The 8,248-nt window shown below is 40.1% G+C and overlaps 1 pseudogene; it reads left to right on the top strand.

Annotated features, from left to right (window-relative positions):
- The first annotated feature begins 3,490 nt into the window (after window positions 1-3,490).
- LOC100917349 lies at window positions 3,491-5,546 on the top strand (annotated as a pseudogene).
- Window positions 5,547-8,248: the final 2,702 nt, after the last annotated feature.

Raw genomic sequence — 8,248 nt, 5'->3', positions numbered from 1 at the left:
CAAAGTGATACTTAAGTGGTTGCAAGGGTAGGAAGAAAGGAAAGGGTATAGGAAAGGAGAGCATCAAGAGCTGAGGAATAGTCTTAAAATCCAGAGCTTCTAGAGTTTCTTCTAGGCTTTATAATTCTTAGAGTGTTAAAGTAATCTAGAATTCATTAGATAAAAGGGAGTATTTAGGGACACCAATAGGAGAGTTTCCCAACCTGTTATTGCATTAAAAGAAGGCATTAAATCTTCAAACTTCATTAACAGGTAGGGAAACATTGTGTTTAAATTTTGCACAGACTTTACCTATATTGCTTCATTTGAGTCTCACAACTGTGGGATTGGCATTCAAGGAGTTAATAGTTGTTAACTGAGAAAAAAAAATAAGGCATGAGGATTAAGAGACTTAATGATGGGAAAGTAATTTGGAGTACTAGTCACAGAGTGAAAAGAACACTCAACATGAAAGAAGACCTGCTTTCAAATCCTGGTTCTGATTGCTGTTTTGAGAAGAAATGAGAAGCAGCAGAAAGATTTGTAAACTTTGAGTAATCAACTTTTCCTTGCTCTGGAAGTGACTATCTGTGTAACTAGGCAAGCCTTTTAACCATTTTGAACTTCATTTTCTTGATCTATAAAGAGAGGGACTTAGAGGACCTATAAGATCCCTTATAGTTTCAGATCTATGAGTCTGTGAAAGTCAGGAAGAAGAGTATCTTGATTGCCAAGACAGTATCATTTCTCCATTGGACAAGACACACTTTAAATAAAAACTTGAGATTCAAATGTGTTCAGAAGACAAGATTAGTGGAATATAATTTCTTCCTCTCAATAGTCTATAATATTTCCAGTACACAGCTTGCAAAGTACAACCTAGAGGAGTGATTACCTCCATCTCAGTTTCCATTTATCTAACCTTAATCTACACTAGCCATTGAAACATATTGACATATCCATTGCCTTTTCAGATTGAGGAAAGTTTGAATACTTGAAACCAGACTGTCTTACTTTTATTTGTTATGAAAAATATCATCACCAGCTCTCCTACCAATCTCTACCTGAATCAGTTTTATACTTTATTAATTTTGTCAGTTGTAATCTCTGCAAGTGTGGGCATTGTACAAATCAGTGTCTTTTCATAGTAACATGGAGGGCTATGAGAGCTCTTTTAGGTACAGACTACAAGTCACATAAATTCTTTGGGATGAAATGAACTCATCTGAAAAGTGAGGGGCTTGACCACTGCCCACTGAGGTCCTACTCCAGTCCTAAATCTATGCCTCTAAACTAGAAAACATTGGAGTGATAGGAACCCCACCCCCCCACAAAGTAGGTACTTAGTGTTTATTCATATCCTTTCCCCATCCTTCGTGGGAAGGTTTTATATGACCACATATCTACAAGTCAGCAAGCCTTTTTCTTTTAATTTTCAACAGATTTATTAACTTCTTTTAGCTTTTGAACAAGTCTTTGCAATGGCTCAGTGGGCTACAGTGCCGGGGGGAGGGAGGATAATCAATATCATGTTTACTTGAAAAGCTGAAGGAGGAGGAAAGCACAGAGGAAGGGAAGTATTTATTTATATACACAATGAAAAATGAGCTGTGATCAATTTATGTTCTTTCCATTATTTTAAGTTTCAAGATAATTATCCAGCTACAAAAATGGATAATCCTTACAGAAGTTGATTTTAGAGGAAGAAAAAATGGTATTATCAAATAAAATTCTTGAAAAAGTTAACTAGGAGATAGTCAATATTATTAATTATTATTGTATGTCTTTGAAGTCTGAAATTGAGTCTTAAGTCGATTATTTACTAATTGTGTAGTCTTTGATCTATGCCTCAGCTTTCCCCATTTATAATATAAGAATAATATCAGTATTACCTGCTTTCCAGGATTGTCGGGAGGTTCAAATGAGATGAACTATGAAAAGTGTTTTATGCTATATAAAGTTAGTTAATAGCAAATAATTAGCATAAATGCTTTAATTAGCATTATGTGGTATGGCTATAGGTCATTAACATTAAGCAGTTCACATAAATCATTTTGATTAATATTAATTAGCATGACAGTACAGTTTTATAGTGGTTGCTATTAGTATTAAATTTAGCATGTCACATAAATAATTTTAATTACTATATTTTGCTTTTTCTTTCCTTTATCATAATTTTCCTGTAGTTATAGCCCACATCATTGTTAATCATCTTCTCTAAAACTACATACTATAACACATTCAAAGAGAGAAAAATGGTTATTCAACATCTGAAATTACTTTCCCTTCTGTGATTTTGCACAAACTGTCCTCCAACTTCTCTTCACTTCTGCTTTTTAGAACCCCTGGGTCCTTTTAAGACCAAGCTTTTTAGACTTAAATCTCCTTCAAGAGTCCCCCTTCATTCATCCAGTTGTTAAAGACAGTCATTTTTTATTTTATACTTTCCTCTTAAATCCCTATCACAATTCATATCTTGGAAAATCTCAGCTCTGGTTTCCCCCATCATTTGCCTTTTCAGCTCTCTTACATATGAATTGCTGAATAAAGCTAGAGGAATTCATAAAACTGTGCTGACTGGGGTACATTAAATATGTATGTTATTTAGGTGCAACTGGGTGCTCCTTTTTCTATTCTTTTATTTTTTTAAATTAATTCCCTATTGTTTTGCTCCTGAAAAAAACTTGTCTAAGCTTTCTCTTCTCTCATTAAATTCCTGTACTTCCATGTTCTTCCTTCAATTAAATATTTAGTCATTTATTTTGTAAAGAAAACTAAGGCCATTTGACTGAAAAACCCCTTTTTCTCCTTTTTCTTCATTTCCGAGCCTCTTGGTATCATACCCAACTTTCTACTTCTTTCTTCCATTCTTGGGCAGTTCTCATCCTTCTCACCTTGTCAGCTGCATGGGACCCTATTGTCCACCTTTTCCTCTTGTATCATATTTCTTCTCTGAGTTCTCGTGATACAATTCTCTTCTGACTTTAACCCTACTTGTTTAACAATTCCTTGGGTTCCTTTCTGGTATATCATCCAGATAGTAATCCATGAGAGTGTTTCCCAAGACCCTGCCCTAAGCCTTCTATTCCTCTCTCTCTATTCTCTATGTTGGTAACTTCATAAACTAGCATAACTGTAACTTCATCCATATGCACCTGACTCCCCAATATACATATCCAATCTCAATTTCTCTCCTGAGCTCCAGTTTTACATCATCAAGCATTTATTTGACACATGTCCCAAAGACATTTGTTTTTATTCATTCATTCATTCATTTAGTTATTTTTAATATACATTGCTTCATGAATTATGTTGAGAGAGAAAAATCAGAACAAAAGGGAAAAACCATGGGAGAGGGAAAAAAAAGAAAAAAAAAAGTGAACATAGCATGTGTTGATTTGCATTCAATCTCCATAGATTTCTGGATGCAGATCATGTTTGCTATCCAAAGTCTACTGAAATTGCCTTGGATGTCCCAAAGACATTTCAAGCAATGTCCAAAATAGAACACATTATTTGTCCCCTCAAAAGCCACTTTTTGGGTCTGTCTGTGAGAACCAGAGTAATTTTTAGGCTTAAGTACCTTAGGTAAGGTAGAAATCTAATCCATGAGAGCCATCTGCACCCAGAGAGAAGACCATGGAGACTGAGTGTGGATCACAACATGATAGTGGATCCACTTGCCCGGGGCCGAGCATTCCGACACCCAGATGAGGTGGACCGGCACCACCCCCCACTGCCACCACTGACTCCAGGTGTATTCTCCCTTAGCTCCTTCACCAGTGTTAGATCAGGTTACTCGCACCTCCCCCATTGAAAGAGGATGTCTGTGGCATAAATGAGCTTTCATACTGCAGCTGCTCTCCTCAAGGGACGATCTGTACTGGAGCCGGCAGGCCAGAAGCGCTAGGTGATCAAACAAAGCTTTGCCTGCCCCAGTTTCCATGAAGAGGATGTGGTGGATGGAATGGACACATTTGAGTCCTCATTTTTTAGTAAGGAAGGATTACACCCAGGCCCCAGCCCCAGCCACTAAGTGGGGCCAGCACATTGCCTCCAAGGTTAAACACTTTGCCTTTGACCGGAAAAAGCGACACTACGGGCTGGGTGTGGTAGGGAGCTGGCTGAACTGGAGCTACCGACGTAGCATCAGCAGTACCGTGCAGCACCAACTAGAGAACTTTAGCAGCCACCGGCCATACTTTACTTACTGGCTGACTGTTGTGCACATCCTGATCATGCTCCTGGTGATTGGCACCTATGGCATTGCCCCTATTGGGTTTGCTCAGCATGTCACCACCCAGCTGGTGCTAAAGAATAAAGGCGTGTATGAGAGCGTAAAGTACATCCAACAAGAGAACTTCTGGATTGGCCCAAGCTCGATTGATTTGATCCATTTGGGGGCCAAGTTTTCCCCATGCATCTGGAAGGATCGGCAAGTCGAGCTGTTGATCCAATGGGAAAGAGATCAGGAACGGAACTCAGGCTGCTGTGTCCACAATGACAACTGGGGCTGCATCCAGACTCAGCGGGCAGACTGCTCAGAGACTTTGGCTACTTTCACTAAATGGCAAGATGACACCGGTCCCCCCATGGACAAATCTAACTCAAGCTTGAGGTGGACAGCAGGGGCTGTTTGCCACCAGGACCCCAGGACATGTGAGGAGCCAGCCTCCAGCGGAGCTCATATTTGGCCAGATGATATCACCAAGTGGCCAATCTGCACAGACCAGGCCAAGAATAATCACACTGGCTTCCTTCACATGGACTGCCAGATCAAGGGTCGTCCGTGTTGCATTGGTACAAAGGGCAGCTGTGAGATCACAACCCGGGAATACTGTGAGTTCATGCATGGCTATTTCCATGAAGAAGCAACACTCTGTTCTCAGATACACTGCTTGGACAAAGTATGTGGGCTTCTGCCATTCCTGAACCCTGAAGTCCCTGATCAGTTCTACAGACTGTGGTTGTCTCTGTTCCTCCACGCTGGGTTGGGGCACTGCTTTGTGTCTGTGCTCTTCCAAATGACCATCCTGCGGGACCTGGAAAAATTGGCAGGCTGGCTCCGAATTGCCATCATCTTTATCCTCAGTGGGATCACAGGCAATTTAGCCAGTGCCATCTTCCTTCCATATAGAGCAGAGGTGGGACCTGCAGGCTCCCAGTTTGGCATCCTGGCCTGCCTCTTTGTGGAACTCATCCAGAGTTGGCAGCTCCTGGAAAAGCCCTGGAAGGCGTTCCTGAACCTGTCGAGCATTGTGTTCTTCCTCTTCATCTGTGGGGTCCTGCCTTGGATCGACAACATTGCCCACATTTTCGGGTTTCTTAGTGGCCTGCTCCTCTCCTTCACTTTCCTGCCCTACATCACCTTTGGTACCGGAGACAAGTACCGCAAACGAGCCATGATCCTGGTATCCCTGGTGATCTTTGCAGGTCTTTTTGCCTCCCTCGTCATCTGGCTGTATGTCTACCCCATCAACTGGCCCTGGATTGAATACCTCACCTACTTCCCCTTCACCAGCCAATTCCGTGAGAAATATGAGCTGGACTAGGTGTTACATGGATGAGCTTTTCTCATCCTGGACTCCAGGCCTGCTGAAGGATAGGAAGTGTCCCCTTTTGGTATCTGGTGCCACCAAGGTTTGGGCCATCCAAGAGGAGAAGATGGAGAACTCTGTGGAGTTCCCCTTTTCCTCTGTTGGGAGGCTCCATGAAAGTGGGTGGTTAAATTCTTCTGGAGTCAGAGGGCACTCATGGGCAGCTCCTACAAGAGGGTGAGGGCTGCAGCTGCCTGACGCGGAGAAGTCAGGCAAGAGGCATTTTGGGAGGTGGAGACCCCACTTTCTCTTATACATTCATGTTCTTGACTGAGGCCTTAGGGGAGGCTCAGGCAGCCTGCTCCTAGGGAGCTCAGGTCACACAGGCTCACATCCCTTTGCCTTCCCTACACTACCGTTAGGAGGCCAGAAAATCTTCCAGCCCCCCCATCTCACACCCAGGGAACTGCTTTTTAAAAGACCATCCGAGATTATTGTGGATGGCTTTCTTTTCCACCTTAGCCTTAGACTGTCCTGGTGCCTTCTCTCCCTTTAATCCATTCCCAGCCTGAAGAGGTCTTTTCAGTGCAAGGTCTCTCCTGCCAAAGCTGCCTTAAACCATGAAGATGTCTGAAGGGTCAAATTCTGTTCCTTAACCTCCCCATCCTCAAACTTTTCAATGGTAGTTGGGGTTGTCACGCTTTCCCCATCTTCCCTGTCTTATTGCCTTAGCCCCCATAGTTCTGAAGAGTTGTCTGGGAGTTTTAAGCCTTTCTTAAGGAAAGTAGGAAGTTTGTTGGATACCCTTAAGAGAGAGAAAAGGGGAAGGACAGAGACAGAAGGAAAAGATTAAGAAGGAAAATACTGTTTAGGGGGGAATGGCTGGATCTGGGAGTTGGAGGTTGCCTCTGATTCTGTCTTTCACCTCTTCTTTCCCTTTTTTCCCCCCTTCAACTGACTGAGATTCTTCAGTAACACTCCCCAGCCCCAATAGCTTTCTACCTCACAATATACCCGGTGATGAGGATGGAATCCGGCTAGCTTTGGGTAGCTGATTCAGATTTGGAGAGTTCCTTTTTTTTTTTTTACTGGTTCATTTTGGAATTATTATTTTTAAAACTTATACCAGTTCAGTGATAACTGTTATGGACAGTATCACTAAATTAAATATTCTTTATAGAAAAAAAAAGCCACGTTTTCCATATTTCATCATTTTCGTCAAAGGGACTATCATTCTTTAATTCTCTCAGATTCATAACCTTTTTATTTTCCTTAATTCCTCACTCTTTTTCACCCCACATACCCATCTAGTTGCTAAATATTGCATTTCTACCTTTCCAACATCTCTAATTGACTCATTTTCTCTAATCACACAACTTCACCCTAGTTCAGGCTTCCTTCACTTTTGACTTAAATTAGTACAATAACTCCTAATAGTCTCTCTGCTTTAAATATCTCTCTTCTTTAACCCATCCTCCTCAATGCTACCAATAAGTATTTTCTTAAGTGCAGATTTACTTCCCTCTTCAAAGAATTCAAATAGATTCCTATTGCCTCTATAACAAAATATAAGCTGATTTAGTTTTTAAAAGTATTTTCTAATCCTTACCAATATTTCAAACCTCATTGGGAATTACTACCCCTCCTATGTTATGTAGTCCAGATAAACTGTTCCTCACACATAAAACTCTATTTTACTCCCATACTTGGCATGCACTTCTACCTCAATTCAGACTGATGGAACCCCTCACTTCTTCAAAGATGCATTTCACTATCACCTTGTATGTGAAGCCTTTTCAGATCCCCAGGTTCAAACACTATCCTCCTCAACTACCTTGTATTTAGTACTTTTGAATTGATTAAGATCTTTAAACTTAGGGCAGCTAGGTGGCACAGTGGATGGAACACCTGTCCTTAAGTCAGGAGGACCTGAGTTCAAATTTGATCTCAGAAATTTAACATTTCCTAGCTTTGTGATCCTAAGCAAGTCATTTAACCTCAATTGCCTCAGTGAAAAACAAACAAAAAAGATTTTTAAACTTTATATTTATTCTTTAGGTGGTTATATACATTCTTGTCTCCCACATTAGAATATGAACTCCTTGTTATTTGGGATTGTCTCATTTACTATGTTTATATCTTTAGCACTTAGAAGCATCTTTAGAAGGTAACAGGGTTTTATTTATTTTAGTTTTAATTAAAAAATTATTTTAATTATAAAAGTAATTTATAAAAATTTTAAATTAAAATTAATGTAATAAATATTTATTTGATCATTTTCTTCGGTTACATTTTTTTTGCATTTTTAAAAAACTTTTAAGTTTCAGATTCTTTCCCTTATCCCTACCCCTAGCTCCCATTAAGAAACCACATGTGAAATTATAGAAAATATTTTCACAAAAGTCATGTTGTTAAAGAAAACATAGATCTTTCACCCTAATAAAAAAATCCTCAAGAAAAATAAAATTTAAAAAAGAGAAAGAGAGAGAGATGGGGGGGGGGGGGCGGGGGAGAAGCAGCGAAGGGGAGGAATGATTTGATCTGTATTCAAATACAATCAATACAATCAGTTTCTTTTCTTATTATTGATAGGATTTTTCATCATAAGTACTTCAGAGTAGTTGTGAATCATTAAGCATTTGCAGCTGGTCATCCCAGAAAATTGCAAAGTAATAGATGTTTAATAGATACTTATTTACTTGGTAATTGATTAGTGACGCCCCTACTAATTC

The sequence above is a fragment of the Sarcophilus harrisii genome, chromosome 2, assembly GCF_902635505.1.
Source record: "Sarcophilus harrisii chromosome 2, mSarHar1.11, whole genome shotgun sequence".
Classification (NCBI taxonomy): domain Eukaryota; kingdom Metazoa; phylum Chordata; class Mammalia; order Dasyuromorphia; family Dasyuridae; genus Sarcophilus; species Sarcophilus harrisii.
Note: the sequence above shows the minus strand (reverse complement) of the source record. Positions and strands in the feature narration are given on the sequence as shown.